Below are 14,802 nucleotides of genomic sequence, written 5' to 3'. Positions count from 1 at the left end.
GCTCATGATGAATAAGGAAGCTACTAAGTCTTGTTTATGCTTGAAAGGTATTAATAATAGAATACTAATTGCTTGTTTTATAACTAAAAAGTTCAGGGTATCAGTTACAGTAGTATTTGCCGATGAAGAACCGACTGACGGAGATACGAGATACTAGTGACTCAGAAGGATTTTACTTAACCTAATCCACCGTCTTCTGAGAAAAAAAACTATGCAGAGCGAGTTGGTGCAGGGGCACCCATTTACCTTGCAGCAGAGATGGAGTATTTGCTGCAGCTAAATCACAAGGTGCACAAATTAGCTAAATGACACTATTGCATGTGACCACATGGGAAGAATAAAGCAATAAAAGGAAGCAGACTGAATTAAAAAAGGGGGCTTTCTCTCGTACGATTCACGGTAGGAAGGATCCACCGTCTTCTGATAAAGAGAAACTATGCAAAGCAAGTTGTTGCAGGGGCACCCGTTTACCTTGCAGCAGTGATGGAGTATTTGTTGCAGCTAAATGACAAGGTGCACAACTTAGCTATATGACAGTATTGCATGTGACCACATGGGAATAACAGAGCTATAAAAGGAAGCAGACTAAATAAAAAGGGGACTTTCTCTCACAAGATTCCCAGTAGGAAGGATCCACCGTCTTCTGAGAAAGAGAAACTATGCAGAGCGAGTTGGTGCAGGGGCACCCGTTTACATTGCAGCAGTGATGGAGTATTTGGTGCAACTAAATGACAAGGTGCACAACTTAGCTAAATGACACTATTGTATGTGACCACATGGGAAGAACAGAGCTATAAAAGGAAGCAGACTAAATGGAAAAAGGGGACTTTCTCTCGCAAAATTCTATGTAGGAAGGATGCACCTTCTTCCGATAAATATAAACTATATAGAGGAAGTTGGCACAGGGGTCCCCGTTTAGCTTGCAGCAGTGATGGAGTATTTGGTGCAGCTAAATGACAAGGTGCACAACTTAGCTATATGACACTATTGCATGTGACCACATGGGAATAACAAAGCTATAAAAGGAAGCAGACTGAATGAAAAAAGGGGGCTTTCTCTCGCAAGTTTCCCAGTAGGAAGGATCCGCCGTCTTCTGAGAAAGAGAAACAAAAAAACTCATATCATTCCTCGTCACCTTCATCATTTTAAATTAGTTGAGACTAGAGTCAAAGCGAATTTCATAACCTATGAACCATGTCAGAAAGAGGAAAGGGTGGAAAAGTCAAAGGAAAGGCAAAGTCCCGTTCAAACAGGGCAGGTCTCCAATTCCCAGTAGGAAGGATTCACCGTCTTCTGAGCCTACTAAATGTAAAAACGAAAATGAAAAAAGGGGGCTTTTTCATATTTACCTAGTAATAAAGCTATAGGGTAGCCTAGTCATCAAAGGTAGAAACATTTTGGGGGCTTGCCGTTTTTTTTCAGAAGGAAAAGGAAGGATTCACCGTCTTCTGAGAAAGGGCAACTATGCGGAAAGAGTTGGTGCAGGGTCACCCGTTTACCTTGCATCAGTGATGGAGTATTTGGCTGCCGAGGTCCTTGAGCTTGCTGGCAATGCTGCACGAGACAACAAAAAAGTCGTATCATTCCTCGTCACCTTCAGCTTGCCATTAGATACGACGAAGAACTGAACAAGCTCCTGTCAAGGGTTACCATTGTCCAAGGAGGCGTTTTGCCCAACATTCAAGCAGTCCTTCTAGCCAAGAAGTGAGGCTGTTAAACGGAAAATATCACTAAAATCGTTCACTTCTGGGAAAAAGCACCAGAATTGGTGGATATACAGATTAAGGCACGGGGAATCCAATGGTTACGGGAAGCACGTCAGGCGGACGCTCAAAAGTGCCTTTGCGAGAACCTGAAACTACAAAAAAGATAAAGTTTGCCAGTCTCTCTACAGACGCGTCCAAACTTCTGACAATTTGTTTTAAGATATGGAGACTCCATTGGCAGCTAAACAAAAAGCAACGGATTGCTCTGAAGCGCGCAATAGAGCGCTAAAAAACCGCGTAAAGTGCAAAATGGAAGCGCCTATTCCATGGAATACAAAACTGGCAAAAACATAGTTTAAAGTACTAGAAGTTCGACTATTACAAAAAGCAGCTCGAGTTTGTCTGTCCAAGTGTGTAGTTGGGCGCTCAAAAGTGCGCAAAAAGCGCAAAACTGATAAGAAGTTTTGAGAAACTCCGAAAAAAGTGAAAATATAGTATGAAATATGGGGAGCCCAATGGTGATCGGTATGAAGTCGAGCGATTAGTCTATAGCGTTATTTAAAGCACCCGAGGTGCTAAAAAAGCGCAAGTTTAGCAGCCGCGCTACCAAAACATAACAATTTCTGTTTTCCGAGCGATCCGAAATGTGAAGGAACAGCTAACTTCAGGAGATCACGGAATGGGCTCTCCATTTCAGAAGAGGTTCCTGACCAACACTAAAAACCATGTAAGTATCCTAATAGAAGGGGGTAATCCTCTCGAAAGTATGTATGACAGTTTCATTTCCATCGACTCCGAGAGAGTACCTCATTGTCGTGCCATCAGTAGCTACCTTAGTCTGGAAAGTGTTGACTAATCCCAGCATGATACTTTTGTGGAAGAACGTTTTGTAAAAAGTGCAAAGCCTATTGATTCACCGATACGCCAAAACAAGATGCCAGTATTTTCAACTCCCGTTTCATCATCGATATCGAAGTCGAAATCGATCCTTCAGATAACCAAGTCAGATTCGGCTCTATTTACCAAACTCTATATTGGCTGCAACACCAGAGGCGCAGACTTGGAAGTTTTTCAAACACGAGAACCAGCCTTTCCCTCATTCAATCTCTGATCGGGGTAATCTGAGATTCGGCACGAAGTCTGATATTGTAACTCTTTATACAGCTTATTCTTCTGAAGTTGTGACCGAGAAACCTCACACTGATTTCAAGGTTTTTGATGGTGCTGTCCCAGTCAACCTTATAAAGGCAAAAAGCAAGACGTTTGCCGAACATGTTACAGAAGAAATCTGCCAATATCTTCGTAAGAAGTTCAAAAGTGAAACACAGCAAGTTGACGTCGTCTTTGGCGTTTATAAGTCCGACAGTTTGAAAACATCTATAGAGAAAAGCGCGGCAAGGCTATGTATCTGACAAAGACTGAAGAAAGAACGCCAATTCCAAAAAACTGGACTAGTTTCCTTCAGTGTTCAGACAACAAGCAGAATCTATTCAAGTTCATGGCAAAAAAGAATGGCGACACTGTTACCAATCACTTGGTTGTCGTGACTTCTGGTGATAGTGCAAGGTACAATTCCAACTGACTTGGCTGAAATTCATCCTAACGGATGAATAAGAGGAGGGAGATAGTAGGATAGTCCTACACTGCCTTGATCAAGTGCGTTGCAACATGAAATTCATCACTGTTAGAACGGTTGATTCATATGTAGTTGTTCTACTCATCGCAAAGCACTTTCTTATTTTGGCTGATCAACTGTACGTAGCATACGGCCAAGGGAAGAGTTTCCGCTACATTGTTGTTCACGACATAGCAACTGCACGTGGCGAAGAAAAAGTGCAGTCACTGCTTTTTTCAAGCTTTAAGTGGCTGCGGCACTGTTTTCGCATTCCTGTGGCATCGCAAAGGAGGGTTTTGGAAAGCACGGGAAGCGCACAGTGCCATAACACCGGTCTTCAACCACCTGTCTTCTCCTCTTAAAAAGCTCACTGAAAACGACTTTGCGCAGATTATAAAGTTCACTGTGCTTGTATATGACAGATCCAGTGGGAAAAAGTCGGTAAACAAGTTGAGGAAGTATCTGTTCACCAAAAAAGGATCATCATTGGACAGACTTCCACCAACCCAGGATGCGCTAAACCAGCACATTCGGCATGCTTACATTCAGGCCCAGGTATGGTCCAGTTCTCATCTTGCCATTATTCCCGAAAAGAGCCCTAACGATTACGAATGGGAAAAGAGTAGCAATGGGCTTTGGTCTCCTCACAAGAGCAGCTAACTTGAATGCATCGAGTTATGTTCTTGCCATGGGTCCTGCCAAGTATAATGAATTTTTATGTATTATGTATTTTTATGTCCCTTTTAAGGCTTAAGCATAACTTAGAATTTAGGTTGCTCAACATGTGATCTGATATCTCAGTGAAGCACCGTATTATGTGATAATTATTGCCCTTTTTTTTATTGCATTTTCCGATAACAATGACAATCAAGACAAGTTAGCTAAGAGGCAAACGGAAATAGCTTTTTTGGTTGCGCATCTCCGAAAAAGTGCCAACGAAAAATGTAAGTCTCTATGTGTGTTCGAAATCCTTCATTGTTGTCGTGTCATTAAGCGTCATTGGCTCTGCTGGACGCTCTAAATCGCGCTTCATATTGCATGTTCGATGTCATTTCGAATTATCGCTTGTTTTAAGAAACTAATGTTTTGGAATTTTTTCTATTTTCGCGCTTGAAGGGGGCATTAAGACATGTCAGGGCCAGATTCTGGCTTACAGATTCACTTTTTATTCAACACCACTCGACTCTCGGTATTTCAAACTGTGTTTCTATTAAATCTGAACTTTCTGTAACAATTAGATGAGTTTTGCACTTTTAACGTACTTTTCAGCGATTGCGAAGGTGCTATAAAGCGATCGCTCGACTCTCTACTTGTGATTTGGGTTCCCCATACTCTGTATCACATTACCACTTTTTCCGGAGTTTCTTCAAACTTTCCAACAGTTTTGCACTTTTTGCGCGGTTTTTGAGCGCAAAAATTTGCGCTTTGACACGCAGACTCGAGCTGTTGCTTGTAATCTTCAGATTTCTAGTACTCTAAACTATGTTTTTGCCTGTTTAGGTATTACATGGGATTGACACTCCTACTTTGCGCTTTTGTTAGCGCTCTATTGCGCGCTTCAGAGCGATCCTTTACTTTTTGTTAATCAAAAAAACTTTTTGCACAAAATAAGCTTTTCAAAATAATGTAAACAACTCCATTAAACCAAAAATGAACAAAAATAGAATCGAATAATCTACCAAGCATACAACTGTCACAAATCAGTATTAATAAATAAATGAAACCCAAAACAAACAAAAATTAAAATAAGTCAAACTCAAAACGAGCAGAAATTAACCTGAGTAGGGTTCTAAACCCTATGATTTCTAAAAGCCAGAATATAATCTATATTTTACTGAAAAAAAAATAAAATGAATTTACTGACAAAAAATGTTCACTACCAGCTTAATTTACATATACTGATATTTATTCCTTAAAATCTTAATTAATTTTTGATTCCTTAAATTTATAAAAGGGAAAAGATTTAAGATAATTTATTTCAGTAAAGCGAAAATCATTTTCTAGCTTTTAGAAAGCATAGGGTTTAGAACCCTACTCAATTAATTTCTGCTCGTTTCTATTAAAACCTTATATGCCCCCAGGGCATAACTTATAAACCTTTCCCTGAGGGTTGTGGGGGTTATCATCCTCAAACACCTAATTTTCAGAACTTTCAATTACGTTGAAAAAAATGGCTATCTCAAAATTTTGATTTGATGTAATTGGGGAAAAGGTGGGCGTGAGAGGGGAGTTAGTTGCCCTCCAATCACTTTTGACTTTTATAAAGGGCACTAGCTCTTTCAATTTCAAATCGAATGAGCTCTTTTTGAAGTTTGTTCGACAAAGCTTTCTATAAAAACCTTATATGGCCCCAGGGCATTACTTACAACCCTTGCCCTGAGAGTTTTGGGGGAGTGTCCTCCTCGGAAACATAATTTCTATCTGGAAATCAACTACGTTGAAGAAAATGGCTATCTCAAAATTTGGATTGGATGTGTTTGGGGAAATGGTGGGCGTAGAAAGGGTTTTAGTTGCCTTCCTATCACTTTCGACTATTAAAAAAGGCACAAGCCACTCGAATGTCCAATCGAATTTCCAATCGAATGAGCCCTTTTCGAAGTTTCTGCGACAACTCCTTCAATACGAAGTGCCCTGGTCTAAAGGAAAAAATAAATAAACAAATAAAAAATACGTTGTGCCAACATCGTTTTTTACTTAGGCAGCGCTATTGCGCTGCCTATGATATAGCACAGCACTGGAATCGCCATATCTTAAAATGTATATTCAGACATTTTTGATGCTTCTGTAGAGATGCTGGTAAGCGTGTGTATTTTTTAGCGCTTCGGGCGCTCGTAAAGGTGCTATAGAGCGTCCGCTGGACGTGCTTCCTGTCACCATTAGATTCCCCGTGCTTTAATGTATATTTCCACTAATTTTCGTGCTTTTTGCCAGAACTGCACGATTTTTATGCTTAACGGTTCCACTAGCAGGAGCAAATAGACAGGGTCACAGGTAGAAATATGGTGTTTTTAATAGGAGATTTTAACGTCCAGGTTGGTAGAAATAGAGATAGATGGTATCCTAGCCTAGATGAAAGTGTGAAAAAAATGAATGAACATTTAGAGGTTTTGCGAGTTCAGGGTGCTAGAATAGGTTTGAAAATTAATGCTAAGGAGACTAAATCGCTAAGGCTAGGAATGAAAAGGTGACGTTGGGTAACGCAAAGATTGATCAGGTAAACAGCTTCACTTGCCTTAGCAGCATTACTAGTAAAGACTGTGGGAGCAATGAAGATGTTAACAGTAGAATAGCCAAGGTCCAGGGTTAAAAGAAAACTCTTTTCCCAGTTAAAAGAAAGTTTGGAAGAATATGAAGATAAGTCTGCAAACCAAGATTAGGATGTTGGAAGCTACAGTAATGACAGTGGTCAAATACGGTTCTGAAGCATTGGCGCAACGAAAAGCGGATGAAGATTTGTTAGATCTTTTCCAGAGAAATTGCGTACGAATTTTTCTTGGTACCCGGCTGACTGACCGTATTTCAAACAGTTGGCTGTGGGAAAAGTGCGGTTCAATCCCGATTTCTAGGGCTATAATGAGAGAAACGTTGAGATGGCTAGGGCACGTCCTGTGGATGAAGGATGACAGGTTGCCAAAGCTTGTCCTTTTCAGCCAACCGTCTAGGGCTAAACTGAAAGCAGGCCATCCGCAGTTGGTGTGGGAGGAGGTCATAAAGAAAGATTTAAAAGAAATGAGAACTTCCTGGGAGGGTGTATAGAGGGAGGCTTTGAATCGATTTGGGTGGATGAGGAGCGTGTGTAACTGTGTTGGCCTCAGGCGGCTTGGTACTCCTGTGAGTCATTAGTAGTAGTAGCAGTAGTATGTGCATGCAAAATGTCAAATGGACGTATCTCAAAAATAGATTTAGGTACCAATTTGGAGCTTTTCAGAGAAGGCTTAAGGGGGAAGATCAATTGACCAAAAGTTAATATATGCATGCTATTAGTAACATTACTACCACCGCTACTTTTACTCATACTACTACTACTGCTAAACTACTCCAACTACCACTTCAATTGCAACTTCTTGTAAGGCTAAGAGTATTAAAATGAAAATGGCGTCAAAAGGGGGTCAAAAGGCACATCAGCAATAATTTTGAAACGGCTTACCATATCAAGGTGAAACTTCCAGGGTATCTTGAGGTTTCAAATGACCAAAAGACAACGTGTACATGCTACAACTATTATTAATACTGCTGCTACTACTGTTACAACTACTACTAATACAACACTACTAATGCTACTAGTTTTCCTACTTCATTATCCGTTCATCAGAATCAAGTGCAAATGCTATGTCGTTTACTAAGCTATTATTTGCTAAAGGGGTGCCACTCCTCAAGGTCACCCTGTGCTGCTGTTACCAGTCACAGTTTTGTTTAGGAAAACTCGTGCCACATTGATGCCACGTAAGCAGGACTTCCCTATCGGGGATAGGAACTGAGAGAGGAACTGATGACGAAGTGGAAACCCCAAACCGTATCATGACACCGGAACAGCCCCAACCTTTTGTACCCAGCCGATTTTATACACATGATTTTATACGATGATTTGAGATTATTTAATTTGATCGTCAGTGTGATTTAAAGAACGATCAGAAATTCGGCAAAAAAGAAAAAAGAAGAAACAAAAAATCGTCTCAACTAACAGTAAAGAGTAACATTAAAACTGAAAACAAACAGTAATTGTACCTTACACTAGGTCGGGCTGCCACCTCCTCAGTACCGCGCTCGATCCGTGAAGTTTTTCTGGTGATTTAAAAAAGCTTCTTGCTCTAATTCAACGGTCCTTGTTTTTCAGCAGTCATTCTTAAGGAACTGGGACAAAAAGTCAAACTTTAGCGCAAAGAGCAAGGGGCTGATGTGAGGGCAGCCCCCCTTATACGCAATAATGTCTGTTTATTTTAAGTTTCAATATTGCTCCTTATTTTCAGTTGAACAAGCTTATTTTTTTATTATTATTTTTTCTTTTTAATAACTCAAGGAAAAAAAGAAGAGATATTGTTTTCGCAACAAAAAGTTCATCAAGACCATACAAAAATAACAGACGCATTTATATGTTGGCTCATTGATCTCACCATCCATAGCCGTGTGGATGGTGAGAAAAAAAAGATCTTACCTCTCTGTTACCATAAATCGTATGAAAACCTTTTTAATTGGATCTCAGTCAAGGTGAATCTTTTCTTCAGCAAATAGGGTCACTTATCTTTCGCCAAGGCACTTATCTTCTAAAGACAAATGGTTACTCTGGAGTAGCTTCATCTCTCGCAAGTTAATTGCTGATATGCTGAAAACAAATCTCTTGACGGGGACAGAATCTTCGATTGGCCTTTTTAATCGGTACCTTGTTCCTGGATTTTTGTTCCTATTTCATGTCACTCTCGGAGTGAGTTTTTCTTGTATCGCATGTCAATTAAAAAAATTTATCACTGCAATGTTTTCGATTCAACAAGGGTCGAATTAGTTTGGTCTGGCGGTGTGAAGTATGTTTCCAGTTATTTGAACTATTTGTGATCCATAGACAGGTCGGCAAAAATAAAAAGAGATAAATGGTAGATACAAGACAATTCAATGAACGCAAATAAAAATTAAAGTAATTCTGTTACATACGAACTGGTAAATTATTATTAAATTTTGTATCAAATTTTGTTGTAGCGAAAATAAATAGAAAAAGGATATATTATATAATTTTTCAGTTTTATTGCTAGACAATAGAGAAATAGCCTACTCACTCAATCTGTAGTTTGCAGGACGCTGTTTTTACTGCATACAGTGGTCATTAGACGGCTTTTATGCTGCTTCGAATGCTCTAAAAGGTTCTACAAGTAGATGCTCATTTTCTAAGAAAGCAAATGCTATATGAGACTCTACTTGTATATACTAATTTCCTTACAAAGTGCATTATTTTGAAAAAAAATCTGATGTTTTTTTCCTTAAAGAAGCTCTCGAATGACGTCATTTGCAAACTAATATGATATTCTGTCTAATGATCGGTCATCCACAGAGAAAAACTCATCAATAAACAGCAAAAAAGCAAAAAAAGGAAAAAAAAGTTAGAAAATACAATTTTCAAGCAGTCGCAAGTAGTTGTAGTCGCAGTCACAAGTAGTCAGCGTTGTAAGTAGTCGTGGTCACAAGTAGTCGCAGCAACGGTAGTCACAGTCACAAGTAGTCCCAGTTGCAATCGAAAGTAGTCGCAGTCACAAACAGTCACAGTCTTAAATAGTTGCAGTCGCAAGTATTTGCAGTCGTAGTCACATCAGTGGAAGTCTTGAGTAGTCACAGATACGGTCGCAAGTAGTCACATTTGCATGTAGTTGCAGTCGTAAGTAGTCACAGTCACAAGTATATGTCGTCACAAGTAGTCGTATTTGCAAGTAGTTGCAATCACAATCGCAAGTAATGACAGTCGCAGTTCAAGTCGTCGCAGTCACTTCAAAGCTGATGTTTTTTTCCCTTAAAGAAGCTCTCGAATGACTTCAGTTGTGATATTATATCTAATGTTCAGTCGTCCACGGAGAAAAACGCGTCGATAAACAGCAAATATCCAAAAAAAAAAAAAAAAAAGCAGTATCAACATTCAGGTGCTTGGGCTGGCAAAATACAATTTTCAGTAGTTTCAGGCTTGGAGGTCTGAATATCCACACATTATAGTTTTTGAATAAGACAAATTGAATGATGAAAAATGACGTCTCAGGGCTATGACACTTTTTTCTGCTGCAAAAATTCAATTTCAAACTGAAAACCGTAACCGCAGCTTTTCCTCGCTCAGAATTGCACGGCAATTTTTTGCAACTACAATTTTTCCAAATCTCAATTTGAAATTTGCTCTTCTATTAGGAAACCATAATTTCTCTCCAAGTAAAAGAGTTGAGTAGCTGAAGATCTGCCTGTAAGGTTGTTTTCTAATGGACTGTCGGATACTACAACAATTGATGAAATGATAAATTTTGCCCACAAGGGCACTGTCACTTGCCGCAATCAGATTATTTGTCACGATGGTTTTCAGAAGTCGAGATTTGCTATTAAATGGCTCCTTCTAAAACTTCAAATTCAATCAATTGAATATTAATCCCATACAAAAAAGGATCTACTTTCTTTTCAAAAGAGAGCTACTTTGCTACTTTGCTAAGTGCTACTTTTGAAAGATCCAATTCCTACCATTTAAAAAAAGAGACATCCAAGTGCTAGAAAAAAAGATCCAATTTCCACTAATTATTGGCTTATGTTGTCAAAACCCACAACCGTGAGTTTTTAAATACGACAAATTCAACTTTAACTCTAATTCAACTACAACTTCAAATTCAACTAAGACCCAAAAGGCTCTTATTGTAGCGTAACCCTCATAGTTTTGTTCACCTCCCTTTTATGAATTACATAAATTGTGTCTCTACTAAAAGGCTATAAGTATACAACCTACGGCAACAATCTGTTATTTACTGAATCAGAATTGTGACATAAACATTTCTTGAAAACACTTTTCCCCAAACCTTGCTGTTTGCACTTTACTTACTGCCGCTCATGATAAGGTTACAGCTGCAACTGCCACCATGATCAAGGATTAGTATATATTTTAGACTTCTCTTTCCTCCAGAAAAAAATATTTGAAGGGAACCTCTTTTTCCAGGAATTATTTTCATTTTTGATGCACTGTTATGAAGATATTAAACTTCAATATAAAAAAAAGGATTACAGGATATAGTAATCACGTTGAGTATTAGTCACTTCCAGAGCATGTTGAAGGGAGTGGTCATTTAATAGTTGTCTATACTGAAGATTGTAAAATGATGGTTGTCAGAATGGATTCAGCCCTATAGGAGCCCAACGATTATGCATATATTCAATCCATTTATTTGAATAATATACCGCGTACGCATCTATCCAAGGTTGGCTAGTAGTCTTCAACTACTCTTAATATTTGTTGTAAAATTTTCCCCAAAGTATAAATAGCAGGCCAAAATTTTGATTCTTAAGAAGGAAAACCAAATAGAACTTTACAGATATACCTTTCATTAACCAATAAAAAAAACTAGGTGACATAAAAACGAACAGAAATTGATTGGCCAAAATATTTTCCACAAAACACGTTTTTCAAAGAAAAGAAAGAGCTACATTAAACCTAAGGCGAGCAGAAATAAATTCAAATATCAGTTCAATCGTAAAACAAATATAAATCACTTTAAACCAGCAAAAATTACAATGAATTTTCCAGTCAAGCTTGAAACAAACAAAAAAAAGGATTAGGGCTAATAACCCTTACGCCTTCTAAGGACCAGAGAGTCATTTAAGCTTCACTGAATTTTTGTTTTATTTCGAATTGTGTGTTTTTATTAGTCAAAACATCAATAAAACAAGAACAAACTCGCCATAATAGCCAAGATTACTAAAAGCAACTAATGAAATGTAGATTGACAGTTTGATATATATTGATAGTCATTCCTGAAAGTCTCCGTAATTTTTCATTTATTAACATCATAAAACGAAAAACGTTTAAAATGCATTTTGCTTTTAGTAAAGCGCAAATGAAACTCTGTTCTTTAGTAGGCATAGGGGGCATTAGCTCTAATCCTTTCTGTGGTAGTTTCTGTTCGTTTTACGTCTGACTTGATTATTTATAGCAATTTCTGTTCATTTTGAGATTCACTTGTTTATTGTGATTTATGCTTATTTTACAACTGAATTACTGTTTGAATTTTTCTCTACTTTTTTTAAGGCTTAATATACCTCTTTACTTTTGTTTGGAAAGCTTCTTTTGTGGAAAAAATTTTGTCTGATTAATTTTGGTTTGTTTTTAATTCGCCTAGTTTTTTGTACTGATTAACAGAAGGTATATTTGTAAAACTTTAAGTTGAGTTTTTCTCTTTAAAAATCAAGATTTCGACCTGCTATTCATATTTTGGACAATATTTTACAGCAAGTTTTAATAATAGTTGTACCATAGAACTGTTGGTTATTGGGTATGTGGAATATTATTCAAGTAATGGATTGGAAATTTGCATAATCTTTGGGCTTCTGCATGGCTGAAACCATTCTGACCCCATGATTTTAGAATGTTGAGTTAAGTGAAATGTTTATAGACCATCCCTCTCAGCATCCCCTGAAAGTTTCAACTTGATTCCCTTACAGTTCCTAAGATATCTTCGATACGCTCTTTTGACAACCTTATCTGTCCCTGAGGAACAGCATCTATTCCATTTTGACAACCCAGATACACTTAAACAATTTTGATTTAGTTCAACATTTGTAGTAGTAGCAGTAATAGTAGAAATAGTAATAGTTGTGGCAGTAATATTAGTCGTAGTAGTAGAAGTAGCAATAGCAATCGCAGTCATATTAGTAGTAGTCACAGTCGAAAGTAGTTGCAGTCAAAATTAGTCGCAATAGCAGATAGTCGCAGTCATAAGTAGTCCCAGTTGCAAGTAGTAGCAGTCGAAGTCACAAGTAGCCTAGTCGCAGCTGCAGTTACAAGTAGTTGCAGTCCCAGTGTCAAGTAGTCACAGTCGCAAGTTCTCGTAGTCAGGAGAGGCCACAATCACAGTCAGAAGTAGTCGCTGTCATAAGTAGTTGCAGTCACATTCGTAAGTAGTCGCAGATTTAGTCGCAAGTAGTCGCAGTCATACGCAGGGGTGGATCTAGGTCAAAATCTTGGAAGGTCCAATGTGACAAGAGTGCCAATAAGCAAAATCTTAGGGGTTCAATATAACAAGGATGCCAATAATTGACCAAATTTACAAATTTATTTAAAAATAGAGTGAAAAACGGAAAAAAAACAAGGAATGAGGGCACCAGGAAAAAATATCTTGGAGGGGTCCGGGGACCCCCGGCCGTCTTGGATCCGCCAGTGGTCATAAGTAGTCGTAAGTCTTTACAGTCGAAAGTAGTCAGAGTCGCAAGGGGTCGCAGTAACAAATAGTTGAAGTCGCAGTCACAAGTAGTTGCAGTCAGAGTCACAAGTGGTCGCAGTTGCAAGTATTCACTGTCAAGGGCTGAAACCAGCCGGATGGTCACTTATAACATGGTTTGTTGTGGCTCTGATTTGGTTTAGAAGAATTCTTAATATGATCTTTGCTGAATGAACAGACCAGAAAAAAAAAATCAAGTCAAAGAAAAGAATGACATTGAAGCTTGAAACGAACATACGCTATTTTATGTATGAGGGGCGATGTCCTCCTGCTCGACCGTCACTAATTAAGGTGAAATTCGGAATTTTTACTCCCCGATGTCTTAAGACCAGATGCTCAATCAACAGTCCGTATGGTAAACGTAATAAGATAGAAGTTTCAAACATTTTAAAACATGTTTTCGGTTTATATGTTTTAAAGGCAATCGGTAGATCAATAATTACAAATTACCCATACGTATTTCTAAATGCTTTCAGCAAAGCATTAGCGTAAAGACCTCTCCTCAAATCTGGTCAGTCAACTATCTTCATAAATGTGGAAGTTCTGATCTTTTTTTTTCTTTTTTCTTTTTTTTTTTTTAGAAAAATGGTCATTGGTGCGTGTTTTAGTTTTTCCACGACTCATCATATCGACCCAGTTGACATAGAACAGTGGGAGAGGGCTGGTTACGTATGCTAAAGTTCCCAATTTTGTTTTTAAGGAGCAAAAGAGATTTGCACCTCAGCAAAATGATAATTTCTCCCATTTTGAATTTTGACAAGAAGAGAGTCACTATAATATTAAGTGAAAATACTAATATAGTCAGCCTTTACCGAACTACCCAAAAATTGTTAAAATAACCTTCCAGTTTAAGATACTAAAATGGCCTACAGTTGCACATTCATCGCTGTGCACATTATCAAGCTTTCAGAAAAGAAACAAAAAAAAAATTCTTAGAATTAATACATTTGTGAGTTTCAATTTAGTTTTGCTGTTTCCAACAGCCACTTTTTTCAGTATTTTTTTTTTATTCTATCTCATTCAAAAATGGAAAAATAAAAAGAAAAAGATGAAGAATTTACGTCTAAGAAGGACTTTTAAACATATTGGCAATTTTTTAAGTAGTCTGTTTAGTTTGATCCAGTAATATTCTGAATTGACGCATCGTTATGCCAATTCCTTTCTATGAATTTAACAGGAAAGAATTTAAAAGGAAGAACATGGTGATTAAAGTTATTGCTTTGAGCAGCACTCACTTTTTCAGCGATTAAACGAGAAACGAAAAAGTAAGGCAAAAATAATACTCTATCCTTTAAGGGTTTTGAGGGGGCAGTGGTAATTTTTTTTGGTAATTTTTGTATGTTTTCGATTGAATGTTGTTTTAGTTCCGTTTTATTCATTTATGAATAATCTTTATTCGTTGTAAGTTTGACTTCTTAAGTAACTTTATTTCAGTGCATTTTAAGTTTGAATGTGTCCCTGTACATTTTCTTAAGCGAACCTTGGTTTTAAGCTCTTAAAATACTTATCTCTAATAACTTTTTTTTAATGGTATATGGTTTATTAT

At 37.8% G+C, this 14,802-nt stretch overlaps 1 pseudogene; it reads left to right on the top strand.

Moving 5' to 3' along the window:
• Window positions 1-1,194: 1,194 nt before the first annotated feature.
• Window positions 1,195-6,628, top strand: LOC148955270 (histone H2A-like; annotated as a pseudogene).
• The last annotated feature ends 8,174 nt before the right edge of the window (window positions 6,629-14,802 follow it).

This window comes from Artemia sp. Qi Xiang Cuo, chromosome 2 (genome assembly GCF_049724085.1).
Source record: "Artemia sp. Qi Xiang Cuo chromosome 2, ASM4972408v1, whole genome shotgun sequence".
In the NCBI taxonomy this organism is placed as follows: Eukaryota; Metazoa; Arthropoda; class Branchiopoda; order Anostraca; family Artemiidae; genus Artemia; species Artemia sp. Qi Xiang Cuo.
This window is presented reverse-complemented; position numbering and strand designations above follow the sequence as displayed.